The sequence below is a fragment of the Lathyrus oleraceus genome, chromosome 5 (assembly GCF_024323335.1).
Source record: "Lathyrus oleraceus cultivar Zhongwan6 chromosome 5, CAAS_Psat_ZW6_1.0, whole genome shotgun sequence".
Lineage (NCBI taxonomy): Eukaryota > Viridiplantae > Streptophyta > Magnoliopsida > Fabales > Fabaceae > Lathyrus > Lathyrus oleraceus.
Window position 1 is genome coordinate 43,796,176 of NC_066583.1, and position 14,477 is coordinate 43,810,652.

At 39.9% G+C, this 14,477-nt stretch overlaps 1 non-coding gene across 1 annotated transcript; it reads right to left on the bottom strand.

Annotated features, from left to right (window-relative positions):
• Positions 1–9,183: 9,183 nt before the first annotated feature.
• On the bottom strand, positions 9,184–9,290 carry LOC127088680 (small nucleolar RNA R71). Its single transcript, XR_007790505.1, has one exon. It is a non-coding gene; the product is annotated as a small nucleolar RNA R71 (small nucleolar RNA).
• Between the last annotated feature and the right edge of the window lie 5,187 nt (positions 9,291–14,477).

Here is a 14,477-nt window from a genome sequence, read left to right on the forward strand (position 1 = left end):
GATCTTAGGGACAAAATTGGGGTCTTACACTTTCCTTTTTGGTGTCGGTAAACATCATTGATTCGATGTCGGTAAACATCAGTCGCTTGTTAACCATCGGTAAATGGTTTTGTCGTTTAAGATTTCCCAGCAGATTCGCTATCCATAAATATCGAGTATTTCATTTTCGCCATCGGTAAATGGTTTCGTTTCATAAATGTATCCCTTCTCTGGTGTCGGTAAACATCATTGTTCGATGTCGGTAAACATCGAGTTCCTTCCCAGTCATCGGTAAATGTCTGGTCTCGTTTCACTTATAAACATCTTTGTTCGATGTCGGTAGACATCGAGTTTCTTCCTAGTCATCGGTAAATGTCTGGTCTTGTTCCAATTGTAAACATCTTTTTCCTCCCCAGTGAAGCCGCCATCGGTAAATGGCCTCGCTTTCTTTGATATCGGTAAATATCAAATCTGTTTTGAAGCCGCCATCGGTAAATGGCCTCGCTTTCTTTGATATCGGTAAATATCAAATCTGTTTTGAAGCCACCATCGGTAAATGGCCTCGCTTCCTTTGATATCGGTAAATATCAAATCTGTTCTGAAGCCGCCATCGGTAAATGGCCTCACTTTCTTTGATATCGGTAAATATCAGATCTGTTTTGAAGCCGCCATCGGTAAATGGCCTCGCTTTCTTTGATATCGGTAAATATCAAATCTATTCTGAAGCCGCCATCGGTAAATGGCCTCGCTTTCTTTGATATCGGTAAATATCAAATCAGTTTTGAAGCCGCCATCGGTAAATGGCCCCGCCCTATTTACCTTGAAAGTCTGATAGCCGCTGCTTTCATCCGTTCAGGTTCACAGTTGATTGAATAGGGGCAGCTGTAGCACCTCAAATTTGCCCCCCTCATTCATGCATTCATTTTAGGTCATTTAACATTTCATATTGCATTTCAACATGTTCAAATGAGGCCTATTCATCATTTAACACATTACCCTTGAAGGAACAAAGGTCCAGTGCACAAATTACAAATTTGGCAAGATGACTTGAACTGTCATGCTCGCTAAGCGAGCATAGTAGCTCGCCTAGCGAGGCTCAACTGTCATGCTCGCTAGGCGAAGCCTACGTGTTTTTGAAAATATAACAGAAAAATCTTGGACTTGGACCTCTCTCCTTTGAGCCCACAAAGCCACGAAAGTCAGTATAAATTCTAAAAAGATTCAGTGGAAAAAGGAGATACGAGGAGGAGGAGAATTGGTGAAAGCTGAAAACACTCTGAAGTTTCCTTGGAACAAAACCCTAGAGAAGAGCTAACAAAATTTAGAGCAACCCCCAGAGACTGAAGGGAGCTCATCTGCAAAGAATGAATCCCATCCCATAGAAACCCTAAGATTGTTTTGCAAACGGCTTCGGGCAATTCGATTTCATCCGATCTCCCCAATCAGGTTTGCCCTATTCCCATTACTTTACACTTTCAATTTGAAATTTCTAAATGTGTGAGGCATTTGGGCTTAGATGCGCATAAATGTGTAAAATAATGCCTTGAACGTTTAATCACTTCGTTTCTGAGATGGATACCATAGGGTTTGGGATTATGGAAATCGGACTGTTATCAAGGAAGAATCCAAAACCCGCAGGTACTCGCTAGCACCTCGCTAGGCGAGCATGTAGCGAAGCTTCGCTAGCACCTCACCAAGCGAAGCAGTAGCGAGCGTGACAGTAATTGATGTTTTTTTTCTGTTTGCTCTCCAATTTGTCTTGTGTTTGTTACGACATGCTTCTAATCGCATCCGGGCACTTGTTTTGGTATGTATGTTATGTCTTGATGTGTGGATCCTTACCCCCGGGCTTTGAGTTTTGATACCCTTTTGATGCATTTGTTTGACAAGAGGTCTAGGCCTCCTATCCTTGGTTGCTTTTTGTGAGCTTTTTGCGAACTCTAATGACATGATTCATGTGGTTACATTTTGATTCTCCTGTTTGGTGCAACTCTTGATTGAACCTCATCTTGTTTCTCTAACCTGTTTGTTGAGTTTTTGTGAGGGCTCACCTGACTCCTGAAGAGATAGTTTGCTTAGTATTCCACTTTATTTGTGGGATACCATTTGGAGATTTATTCCGATCACCTGTACTGACTTGCTTTCTTTGATGGTGCTAGCTTGAGAGATCTCTGGGTTTCTTGTTTTCTTTATTTGCTGTTACTTCGGATCTTTATCCGTGTGGTATATCTCTTGAGCCCTTTTACATCTTTTCAGCATTTTACCACTTTCTTAGCTGGAGGACCTCGATAGGAGGCAATGTTTTGGCGTGTTTACTTTTGTGCCCGAAGACCTCCAAAAGGAGGCACCAGTGCTAAAGACCTCCATGAAGAGGCAATTGACGGATAAAAGGGATTAGTAGTCAATCCCCCGTTATTCAATGTGTCATTCTTTATGCTCGCACTACGTGTCGATGCTTCAGAACAAAAGCCCAAGATCTTTTGTCCGGTCAGTCAGTGGAGAGGGTTCCACCTTTCTGAATCCCCACTTTTTGTCATGAGTTCACCCTGTCCAGGGTTAAGAGCTATGAGGTCGTATCCTCATTACCCTTTTGATCTGCTCACCCTGACGTTCAATGTCAGTGGTTAAGAGCCCATTTGATTACCTTTCCATGGCTTGTTTGTCGAGGTTGATATGACCCCTCTTGACTAAAGCCCTACCCACGTATGTTTGAGCCCCCTTGTTGGCGTGTTTACTTTATGCATGTTTGTTTTGTATGGTGTGATCGTCTCCCCATAGGATTGCTAGGCTTCGTATAGTCTCTCGTTGGCATGTCAATTAAGGTAGCACGGTTCCTTCGTCTAGGACTTCCTTTTTGCATGAGCATTCCTAAAACACAAGCAAACTCATTGATTTTTCTTCTCCTAAGAACATGTTAACTCCTTCTACTACAGGTGAGTAAGTCTCCGAAGGTAGAGCATCCGGTAGATTGCGTAGTAACGTCGTTCACCTAAAAAACACAAAACAAACAAAAATAGGTTAGCCGAGCTACGATGCTCTGATTCTCAATCCTTCTTGAGATACGTATGCAGCAGGGTAGGGCCTGTGCGAGCAATAACTCTTTCTTTTCCCTACTTTGATTTTCTCTCTTTCGTATCGCATATAGGACTTTTTATACACACACTTTAGACATAAATAGCAAACGTGGATCCTGTGGAGTACCACATACGTGAACGGGTGCGATAACCTTCCCTTCACGTAACCGGCCCCCTTACTCAGTTTTCTCTGGTTCGAGACTTTGTTTTATCCGTTCCCTCTTGGTTATGCAGTACTACCTTTCCCTCCTCTTGGGATAAAAGTACATAGTTGGCGACTCTACACTATTTTTCCACGCCACTCTTTTTCGCGTTTGTACTTGGATTCGGGAACTCCGGGGAGCGACAGTCGGTAACAAAATGGTAGGCGTCAACTCTGCGGTTGGATTTAAGGAAGATAGACATCAACTCTGGGGTTGGGGGATAGGAAAAGATACATCAACTCCGAAGTTGGAAAAAAGATAGACAACAACTCTGAGGATGAACGTCAACTTCGAGGTTGGAAGAAAGATAGACACCCAACTCTGAGGTTGGACGTCAACTCTGAGGTTGGAAGTAAAACGCTAAATGTCAACTCTTAGGTTGGATATGAGAAAATAGACATCAACTCCGAAGATGGAAAAAAGATAGACAGTCAACTCTGAGACTGAACGTAAAATCTAAGGTTGAAAGTAAAACAGTAAACCCAACTCTGAAGTTGGGTATGAGAAGGGTATATGTCAACTTTGAGGTTGGAAATAAGAAATATATAACAACTCTGAGGCTGGAAATAAGAAAGGAACAATAAATCTGAGGTTGGGGATGGGAGAGATTGACATCAACTCTAGGGTTGGTAATCAATATAGGCGAGTATCGAAAAAAACACAGACGAGATATCAATACAACGTGTATTGAAAAAAGTGATACACTAACGAGAAGACGAGTATTGAAAAAATGGATATCAATACAGACGAGTATTGAAAAAAGTGATAGACACTAACGAGATATCAATACAAACGAGTATTGGAAAAAGTGATAGATATTGACCAGATATCAATACAGACGAGTATTGAAAAAAGTGATAGACACTGAAGAGTGAATGGATATCAATACAAACAAGTATTTAAAAAAGTGGTGGACAGTGACGAGTGAATGGATACCAATACAGAAAGGCATAAACTCTAAAGAGTGAATGTATATTTAAATAAGAAATATACAACAACTCTGAGGCTGGAAATAAGAAAGGAACAATAAATCTGAGGCTGGGGATGGGAGAGATTGACATCAACTCTAGGGTTGGTAATCAATATAGGCGAGTATCGAAAAAAACACAGACGAGATATCAATACAACGAGTATTGAAAAAAGTGATACACTGACGAGAAGACGAGTATTGAAAAAAGGGATATCAATACAGACAGGTATTGAAAAAAAATGGTACACACTGACGAGATATCAATACAGACGAGTATTGAAAAAAGTGTTAGACATTGACGAGATGTTGATACAAATGAGTATTGAAAAGAGTGATAGAAATTGATGAGATATCAATATAGACGAGTATTGAAAAAAATGGTAGAAACTGATAAGTGTCTAATAGGCTTCCTGAATTTGAGGGATGCCAAGTGAGTTGGGCTTTAGAAACGGGCCAATAAGGATTGGGCTTTGACTTGATAGAGAGATATTTCATGCTATGCTAAATAAAGGATATGCATCACACGATTAGTGCATGATGAGTTATGCAGTTGTGTTAAGGGTCCACAGATTCTCCTGAGGTAGGTATTGGTATGGCGGGCAACGGGAGATATTTTGCTTGGTTATAAGGCTTCTGGTTAACATGTCATGGGATATGTCTAGCATGACTTCTCGGTATCCTATCTTTTTCATATTGTTGGAGAGTTATGGGCCTGGTCCGGGTCTTCTAATGCCCTAGGCTTGACTTGACAAGCTTTGAAAACATGGAGAGGAACTTCCTCTATTTGGTCAGCTTTTCCCCCAATTTGTTGGGTATCTGTACGAATTGCCCCAGTCACAAGCTATGAAGAAACTTTGTCATAGAACGATCTCAATCTGACATGCCCCAGGGTCTCAGAATTGTATTCTTCTGATTAACCATCTTTTGGAGTAATTGACCTCTTAGGCTCTTGGAGTGGCATGCCGTAGTACGAGCCTTGAACTTTTCCCCTAGTTGTCTGATCTTAGAGGGAATTCCCCTGAATAATTGATCTACAGAGAGATCTATCGAATCTCGACGTGACTACCTCAGATAGACTGGATCTTGTAGAGATTTCTTCACGTGATTGCCCCATATTGACTAAATCTTGTAGAGATTTCTCGACGTGATTTCCCCAGATTGACTGAATACTGAAGTGGCTTGTCTTTTTGCTCAACGGAGTCTTAAGACATTCTCCCCCTGGTATTATCAAGCTCCTTAATTCATGTTCATTATGGAAACTTTCCTATGTCAAATGCTTACTCCCGAATAAAACATGTTCATTTTGGAAATGATAAATGCAATGTTATGTTTATATCAGTTTTGAAATCCAAGCATGTCCGCTGGAAAGATGACATATAGTTAATAGATCACTAATGATAATTTCCTATCAATACCAACACAAATGATAAGCAAATCATTAGGAGTCAATTTTAACATGATCTTACTGACTGTAGTATGCTTTAAAAAAACTCTACTTCAATTAGGTATTTTTTTAGGGTTGTAATATGGTATGGTTCACGGTTTTAGAAAGAAAGGATTTATGGCTCGAAACCTATTCTAACCCACACATTCTCCTTTATGTCCTCCAGTTCTACGCTTAACTATTTAGACACAAGCGCTCATCTTTGGAAAGGGATTTTGAATGGTGAAGGTAACGGTTAACGAACCAACGAGGTTTTCAGAGTGATAGTCACCCATCTTTTGTATGGTTTGTGGCCACACGAATTTGTTCTTGATGAGGATTTTCTTTTAATTCCTTTTTTCCTTTTTATTTATTTATTTATTTCCCTAATTTTGCTAGATTGATTCAAATTTGCAATCCACAGGGATGCCCTAATTTTTGCCTAAGTCACTCGTTTTCGAGTTTTCAACTTAGTTGGATTTATTTCTTTTTCTTTTGAATTTTGATTTCTTGTTTCTTTTTATTTTGTTGGAACAAATCGTGTGACATTTGTTCATTTTATTTGAAGGGGTTATGGCTGCCTCATTCTTGTTGGTGAGGGACAATCATTACGGATTTGTGGTTTTTGACCTCTCGTGAGGGATAAGATGTGATTGATCCTCATATAAGACATTCCCTTTTTTTCTTTTGAAATCTGAACACATGGTCAAATTAGTTGAAGACTACCATGCCCCAATTTAAGATTGAGGGTTTTATATATAGAAAGAAAAACTCATACTCCTTGGCTTGAAGGGGTTGACTATGGATTATTTTCCTTAAACCTTCGGTGTTTAGGGATTCGAAACAATGCCTTACATCGCCAGCAGGGTTTTATTCAAAAGCATACGTGTAGTGACTTCATGTTTTTTCAATTTCATCATTCTCCTTTTGATTTTGCTTAAACAAAACTTAGATATTGATAAATAAAGTATGAGTGAACACAGATGGATTGATTCAAAACATGCATATTTACTTCATTGTCATTATCAATTGAAAACAAGCGAGTTTTTACAAATGAGTATTATGAATGACAAACAAGAAAATTACACATGAGCACGATTGAACAAACTAATGATTGTTGGCATGACTAGCCTTGTTCCTCCCACAGGTTAGGGTCATTATGCTTGCATAAATTGGTGGGACAGTCTCACAGATGCAACTCCTTCAAATTTACCACTGATTTCAGTTTTACTAGTTAACACTATAGATGTGCTTGCCTGTGAAGGCATATGATTGTTACACACGTTCGGTCCATTTTGTGTGAATGAGATATCCTTTGAGTCAATTAAGTATTGTACTTTATGCTTGAATATATTACAATTCTCGATCGTGTGTGATGACACTAAATTTCACAGTATTTTCGACTCCGATTTCGCATGCATTTTAGTGGTTTTATTATTATTTTGCTATGTTATTACTATGTTTCTCTTTGTTTTCAGGTTTTCAGTCTAATCAGAGCCCCGATCGAGAAAAGGAGTGAAAATGAGCTAAAAAGACTAAAATTCAGCATTTTACACTTGTGGCTGGCGCCATAGGTCCAGCCATGACGTGTCATAGCTCAACTACCACGTTTCCCACTATCTCAACTTGGGCGCCATAATTTACCCTTATGGAGGGCGCCATGGTGTTGTGGTGGGCGCCACAAGAAGAAAACTTTTCCCTCCCAATTTCAAACTAAAGGGCATCCTTGCCTTTTCCATTATTTTACTTGCATATAAATAGAGATTCGATTTCATTTGTTTAACCATCCAAACTTAGAGCAAACTTAGTTGTAAATTAGGCATATATTCAGTATTATTAAAGTGGTAATCACTTCGCATTGGGGTGTTGCCACAATTGTGTGATCGAGTATGTAATCGAGTTTGGAGCACTTTGGAAGGAAGTTAATCCTGCCGCCATTTGCATTTCCGTTTCGCATTTTATTCAACCCTCCGATTAGAGCAGGTTTTTATTGCTTCGCCTTTATCTATTTTATTTTCCCGCACTGTCTTTACTTTATTTATTTCTCGCACTCGCACTACTTTCATTTATTTCTCGCACTAGCACTACTTTCATTTATTTCTCGCACTCGCACTACTTCCATTTATTTCTCGCACTGTCTTTACTTTCATTTATTTCTCGCACTCGCACTACTTTCATTTATTTCTCGCACTCACACTACTTTCATTTATTTCCGCACTCGCACTACTTTTATTTAAATTAAAATGCACCTTTACTTTACCATGTCTAACTAAATCTATAAAGGTTAGAATGTAAGGACCGTAATTAAACCGATAATCCGTACAATTGTTCGTAGAAACACTTAAGGGCTATTTTGACTTTCAACTTAAGTTTTCCCGCACTTAATTTCTGTTGGGTAAGATCGAAAGTCGTCCAACGTCTTTTTAAACTTAGTTGTTTTTAACTATTTTAAATACAGCGAAAGCGCTTTGTTTAGTTCATTAGGAGTTTTCGACTTAAAAAGAAAAGTGATTTTAAAACTATTTTCGGACGCGTTTATAAGTTTAGAGTCTGGTTCGTGAGAACCTCTTTTGGTTTACTACTCTAACGCAATGTGCGCCTTTTTATAAGTGACAATAAGAGGGTTTGATTAGGGAGTACAACTCATTTCTGAATACGCGAAAGTGACAGTTCCTGTTAAATTGGTTCTTTTCAAAGTAGGAAACACTGCCCATAAGTAGTTCTGTTAGCAAGTACTTGGATTATTAGTTGATTATGTGAATTACATTCGAACCTGTCTTTATTAATTGAACTTAATTTAATACTTTACTTTTCATTGCACACTCTAGAAACCGCTATTTTGATTACCTTAGATAAACACCGTAACAATAGATAACGATAGATTGACACTTGGTCTTTGTGGATTCGACAATCTTTTATATTACTCTGACGCGTTCGTATACCTGCGAAAAGCACGCATCAAGTTTTTGGCGCCGTTGTCGGGGACCAATTTCGTCAAATTTTGTACCATGTTGTTATATCATTTAGACTTAGGTTATTACCCGCCGGTCAATGCGAAGAACTCGCAGCACCAGAAGCTTAGTATACCCTCTGGCGGAACCTGAACGTTACGCTCGCGCACGTTTATTCTTTCATAGAATTAGGAGAGCTATGGCCGAAGATCAAAACCAAAGACCTCTTAAGGATTTCGCCCAACCATCCTACGAAGAACCTAGTTCTAGTATAGTAAACCCAACCATCCTAGCTAATAATTTCGAACTTAAACCCTCCCTATTGCAACTAGTGCAACAGAGACAATTCGCAGGTCTCACTATTGAGAACCCAAACCAAGATTTAAAAATCTTTCTCCAATTAGCAGACACTTTTAAAACCAATGGAGCTTCTCCTGAGGCAATCCGTTTAAGATTATTCTCTTTTTCCCTCAGAGATAAAGCCCTATCATGGTTAGATTCCCTTCCACCCAATTCCATTACGACTTGGGATAACCTTAGAAGAGTATTCCTTGCTAGATACTTTCCTCCAAGTAAGACCGCCGTTCTTCGAAACCATATAACTAGATTTACCCAGAACCAAGGAGAATCGCTGTTCGAAGCTTGGGAGAGATATAAAGAGCTATTAAGAGCATGCCCACATCATGGTTTAGAAAATTGGTTAATCATTCAGACCTTCTATAATGGACTTCACTATAACACTAAGATGACCATCGACGTTGCCGCAGGCGGTGCGCTGATGAACAAACCTTATCCTGAAGCTAGTGCCCGCATCCAAGATATGGCTCAAAACCATCAATCATAGGGAGTCGAACGAGCGATAATTGAGAAGAAGGAAGCCCAAGGAGGAGTGCATGAATTAAGCTCTATAGACATGATGCAAGCTAAAATGGATGCATTAGCCCTTAAGGTCGAGCATGTGTGCGTAAACCCGAATATTGCAGCCGCAGTTTCATCGAATTGTGAGATATGTGGAACCAAAGGACACCAATCTGCAGAATGCAGTCTATTAAACGAAACCCACTATGAGCAAGTGAACTACACCCAAGGGAACCCATACTCGAATACTTATAACCCTGGATGGAGGAATCACCCAAACTTCTCCTATAAGAACAATAACCATATCCAAAATAATGCATCTCCGAGACAAACAGGTTACCAAGCCCCAAGACCAAATCAACCTATGCAACCTGTACCACCAAAGCCGAGCCTAGAGAAAATTATGGAAAATTTTATCACTGCTCAAACCCAACAAAACAAAGAGTTCATGAACCAAAGCATTCACGTTAACGAACTGATTACCCAGTTAGGAACCAAGGTTGACCAAATAGTTACTCACACCATGATGCTTGAAACCCAGATCTCTCAGGTAGCTTTAAACCAAGCCCCTCAGACTACACCTAGAGGACAGTTCCCTGGACAACCTCAACAAAATCCGAGAGGACAAGCCAATGCCATTACCCTACAAAGTGGGAACGCTTATGATGAGCCACCAAACCCAAGATTGAGCGAACCCAAAACTTCTAAGGAATATACCGAACCCACGGACGAAGTAAAGGAACCAGAGGAATCTGAAAAACAGGAAGGTCAAGGAAAAGGAGAAGAACCTAAAGACAAAACTTACGTACCACCCCCGCCATATAAACCACCGATACCATATCCGCAAAGACTCAAACAAACCCAGATCAATAACCAGTATCATAAATTTATTAAGGTTATAGAAAAACTGCACGTAGAAATCCCTTTCACAGAAGCCATCACCCAAATACCTTCTTATGCCAAGTTTCTCAAAGACATCCTTACCAACAAACGTAGACTTGACGATCCGAAGCCCTTGGAATGTAATTCCATTTCCGAGAATAAATTAGCCAAAAAGGATAAAGATCCTGGAAATTTCTCCATTCCTAGTCTTTTGGGAAGTCATGTCATTGAAAAAGCTTTTCTAGACTTAGGAGCTAGTGTGAGCTTAATGCCTTTAGCAGTTTGTGAGAGGTTAAACTTAGGAGAATTACAGCCCACTAAGATGTCACTTCAGTTAGCCGATAGATCTGTTAAGTATTCGATAGGCATTTTAGAAGATGTCCCTGTTAGGATAGGTCAGTTATTTATCCCTACTGATTATTTCATCATGGACATCAAAGAGGACAATGATATACCAATCCTTCTAGGTAGACCATTCTTATCAACTGCATGAGCCATAATAGATTTCAAGAGAGGAAAGTTGACCTTTGAGGTAGGTGACGAGAAAATAGAATTTATACTTTCGAAATTTCTTATGGCACCTATGATGGGAGACGCATGTTATGCCATAGATATCATTGATGAATGCGTTAGGGAATTAGAACAAGAAGAAATCATAAAAACAATTAAGTTACCATCAACTCTCATAATGGAAGATGATGACTTTAGGAAACCCTACATCGATGATAATCTTTACGAATGTTTATCCCTTACCCTAGATCCTATGCCATGCCCTAAGAAACCAACCTTAGAACTTAAGGAGCTGCCTAAGAACCTGAGATATGAGTTCCTCGACGAAGAGATGAACCGTCCAGTTATAGTCAGTGGTACCTTGAGCCAAGAGGAAACAGACCAACGTTTAGGTGTTTTACGAAGATATCCCTCAGCCTTAGGATATAATATCTTTGACCTGAAAGGTATAAGCCCATCCGTATGCATGCATCAGATTTCGCTCGAAGAAGATTCAAAACCCTCCAGAGAACATCAGAGAAGAATAAACCCTATAATGAGTGATGTTGTTAAAAAGGAAGTTCTTAAGTTACTTGAGGCAGGTATAATCTACCAGATCTCGGATAGTAAGTGGGTGAGCCCGGTCCATGTAGTACCTAAAAAGGGAGGCATCACAGTCATGCAAAACGATAAAGGCGAACATGTAGCAAAACGGATGGAAGGAGGATGGCGGATGTGCATAGACTATAGAAAATTAAATAAAGCAACCAGGAAGGATCATTTCCCTTTACCATTTATAGACCAGATGTTGGAGCGTCTAGCCAGACACTCTTACTTCTGCTATCTAGATGGATACTCTGGATTCTTCCAAATACCTATCCACCCCGAAGATCAAGAAAAAAACTACCTTTACATGCCCTTATGGAACTTTTGCCTACAGACGAATGCCATTCGGCCTCTGTAATGCCCCAACTACTTTCCAACGCTGCATGATGTCAATCTTTGCAGATTACCTAGATGGTATCATGGAAGTATTTATGTATGATTTCTCGGTTTGCGGATTAGATTTCCACAATTGTCTTGCTAACCTTGAGAAAATCCTGGAGAGATGCGTGGAGGTGAACCTTGTACTAAATTGGGAAAAGTGACATTTCATGGTGACCGAAGGAATTGTTTTAGGATATATACTTTCCGAAAAAGGTATAGAGGTAGATAGAGCTAAGATAGAAGTTATAGAGAACCTAAAACCACCCAAAACTATCAGAGAAGTCCGAAGTTTTCTTGGACATGCTGGATTCTACTGGCGTTTTATCAAGGACTTCTCCAAAATAACTAAACCTTTAATTGGCCTTTTAATGAAAGATGTTGAATTCATTTTCAATGAAAAATGTAATGAAGCATTTAATCTTTTAAAGCAAGCATTAATGTCAGCACCTATTATGAAACCCCCTGATTGGTCAGAACCTTTTGAGATAATGTGCGACGCTAGTGATTATGCCGTTGGAGTCGTTCTAGGACAAAGGAAAGATAAAAAATTACATGCAATTTATTATGCCAGTAGGACCCTAGACGTTGCCCAACTTAACTACGCAAGAACTGAAAAGGAATTACTCGTTGTAGTTTTCGCTATAGACAAATTTAGAGCTTATCTAGTAGGAGCCAAAGTTATAGTTTACACCGATCATGCTGCCATTCGTTACCTATTAAGTAAAAAAGATGCCAAGCCCAAGTTACTCCGATGAATTCTATTACTACAAGAGTTTGATTTAGATATAAGAGATAAAAAAGGCACTGAAAATGTAGTAGCCGATCACCTTTCTAGGCTAGAACACCTAAAACCAGACTTAGTACCCATAAATGATGATTTTGCCTATGATAGACTGATAGCTAGACTAGAAACCATTGAAGACGATAGCCTAGGCCCTCATGAGCACTTCCAAAAATCCTTAGCAGTAAGTAACATACCATGGTATGCAGACTTTGTTAATTACCTAGCTGCTGATATTATACCCCCTGATCTTGACTACCACCGCAAGAAGAAGTTCTTCAACGATGTGAGAAACTTTTATTGGGACGAACCGCTCCTTTTCAAAAGGGGTAAAGATGGCATTTTTCGCCGTTGCGTTCCAGAAGAGGAGGTAAAAAGTATAATTGAGCACTGTCACTCTGCACCCTATGGTGGACATGCGAGCACCTCTAAGACATACGCCAAGATTCTTCAAGCTGGCCTATTCTGGCCTACCATGTGGCACGATGTCCATGCTTGCATTGTCAAATGTGATAGATGCCAACGCACTGGAAATATTTCAAGGCGTGACGAAATGCTTCTAAGAAACATTCAGGAAGTAGAGCTCTTCGACATTTGGGGTATAGATTTCATGGGACCTTTCCCGCCATCCTTAGGATACAAGTATATCTTAATAGCTGTGGACTACGCGTCTAAGTGGATTGAAGCTTTAGCTGCACCCATAAACGATACTAGGGTGGTGATAAAGTTATTCAAAAACTATATATTCCCTAGATTTGGAACACCCCGTTTAGTCATAAGCGATGGAGGATCGCACTTCATATCGAGAATATTTGATAAACTTTTAAGAAAATATGGAGTTAGGCATAGAGTAGCAACACCATACCACCCACAGACTAGTGGCCAAGTAGAAGTATCCAATAGGGAGATAAAACAAATCCTAGAAAAAATCGTTTCTATCTCTAGAAGAGACTAGTCTCAGAAGCTTCAAGAAGCATTATGGGCCTACCGAACCGCTTTCAAAACCCCTATAGGAACAACTTCCTACCAACTAGTCTATGGAAAATCCTGTCACTTACCTTTCGAATTAGAGCATAAGGCCTATTGGGCCATTAAAACTTTGAATTTAGATTACCTGACCGCTGGTGAAAAGCGTATCCTTGACATTCACAAACTAGAAGAACTCAGGCAATCCGCCTACGAGAACGCCAAAATATACAAAGAGAGAACAAAAGCCTGGCATGACAAAAGAATAGTGAAGAAAGATTTCAATCTAGGCGACCCTGTTCTCCTGTTCAACTCTAGGTTACGACTTTTCCCTGGGAAGCTGCGCTCAAGATGGACCGGCCCTTTCAAAGTATCCAAGATTCTGAGATCCGGAGCTGTAGAAATCAAGAACGAAACCTGTAGTCCATTCTTTGTAAATGGACAAAGACTGAAGCTCTACAAAGGAGGAGACATTCCAATAGACTACTAAAGCCACACTCTGATAGATCCACCGGTTCCTACTACAGGTGTATAAATTCCGATCGTCAAGCTAATGACGTTAAACAAGCGCTGCTTGGGAGGCAACCCATGGTTTTCTTATCTTGTTTTACCTTTTTGCATTTATTTATTTTATTTTATTTTATCTTTAATCATATTTTCACCAGGACTAAATATTTGCAATGTTTGTGTTTTCAGGATCGCTTTTCCTAACTTTTACAGGACGCAGGACTTCGACGATATGCACGTAGCCTATAAAGATGATGGCCAGAGAGAGCGCTACATAGCTCTTTACCAGCTCCCTATGGCCCCCACACGCTACCCAGACCAGCATTGCATGGAAGCCATGTGCATTGAGCCGAGCATCCTATTTCTGAGCCACCAACTCCATTGGGACGAGTTCGCTGACGACCTGC